We start from the raw sequence: 1,565 nt of genomic DNA, 5'->3' as shown, positions 1-1,565 counted from the left end.
GGGACTCCGCAGGGGACTTGCTTCATTCACATCAGACTGCACTCACAACTCTGCACCTTGTCACCTGTTGTTGCATCACTGCCAGAGTGGACAACACCTCACAGAGCTCATGGACACCCTGAGTGTGCACCTTACTGTATTGTAACTTTATATTTTCTATTTTATTACATTTGTTGTAATTTTTTTGTTCTGCTGCAGTAACACCTGATTTTCCCTATGGGGATCAATAAAGCATTAGTATTATCATTATTATTACTGATCCACAAAAACATTTTAATTTACCACAAGCTTTATATAGACAAACCATAGCTTACACTACAGCGCCAGCATCTGGTCCCCACATGAAAAACAGGTTTCAGTCCCCACAGTGTGAGTAATACCAGGCGTGCACTCACACGCACACATTGCTCTAGAGATGGATGAAGAGGAGGAGCTGGTTGGTGTCAACTGACAGGTCTACAAAAACTCAGCAAATCTGATAGTTAATTATGTTTGCTTTGAGCTCATTTACAACAGTTCACTAAAATTAGCATAATGAGCACCGCGTGTGACTGTGTAATCATACACTTAAACAGTTTTAGGGGTGAAAAGGGGACTTCAGCAAGTTGACCACAGTAAAGCTGCAAAGACATATTTTTGCACATTTGTGTTCTGCTTATTCACCAGCTGTTTGATAAAGTGCTCAGAGTGTCTCCAGTACGGGCAGATTTTGCTGCACGTGCAGTTAATGAGCACTGTGGTCCACTCAAGTAAAATCTAATCTCCCCACTGCCTCATTCTGTGTGTTAGTAGGGCAGAGAGAGGAGAAGAGAACCCCAGGTTAAAAACTTCAGTACAAGTAAAAGGAAGGATTAACATTATTTTAGCCTATACTGATCCATTAAATTATGCTCAACTCGGCCCAGATCACAATCCTTAGGATCAGCTCAGGACATCTCTAGTTTCTTGTGCTGATTTTATTTCCCTCAGTGCAGTGGGAAAATGCTCTTTGTTTAATCAGGATAGCACAGCGCATTTGGTAGTTGTTAATTGTGATTTACAGACCGATCAGTAGACGAGCATGACACTGACTCTAACATAAACTATGCTGCAGCTGCACAAGATGTGGAAGCTCAAGTTAAAACAACACAGGGAAAATAAAATTAATTTTACTTCATCATTCAGTGAGTAACAAATAAATCTTTAACATGTGGCACAGTAGTTATTTAAACAAAGGCCCTGCTGTTTCCCCCTAAGCTGTGAGTACCCTGCTGTAAATATTACATTTTTCAATTGTTTCATTGACTTTTGAACATTTAAGTCAGCCCCCCCCATGTCTGTTGTTTACAACAGCATCACTGAGTTATCACACATTTGTATATGCCATCAGTCAGTTTTTCTCTTTGTCTGTATCTGTATTAGGGTCAGAGGGAGGCAAAACAAACATGAAATGTGAATGAAAGATTTTAATTTGATTGAATCTTGGTATGAGTATGAGTATGAGTGGTTTGTCTCTAAGTGTCAGCCTTGTGATAGACTGCCAACCAGTCCAGGGTGTACCCCGCCTCTTGCCGCGTGTCAGCTGT

The 1,565-nt window shown here is 40.7% G+C and overlaps 1 protein-coding gene across 3 annotated transcripts in view; it reads right to left on the bottom strand.

Moving 5' to 3' along the window:
- The window catches only part of dnah9 (dynein, axonemal, heavy chain 9), a 149,130-nt gene that overhangs the window by 107,010 nt on the left and 40,555 nt on the right, over nt 1–1,565 (bottom strand). The gene's annotated exons all lie outside the window — the stretch shown is intronic.

Source organism: Monopterus albus, unplaced genomic scaffold, assembly GCF_001952655.1.
Source record: "Monopterus albus unplaced genomic scaffold, M_albus_1.0 scaffold117.1, whole genome shotgun sequence".
In the NCBI taxonomy this organism is placed as follows: domain Eukaryota; kingdom Metazoa; phylum Chordata; class Actinopteri; order Synbranchiformes; family Synbranchidae; genus Monopterus; species Monopterus albus.
This window is presented reverse-complemented; position numbering and strand designations above follow the sequence as displayed.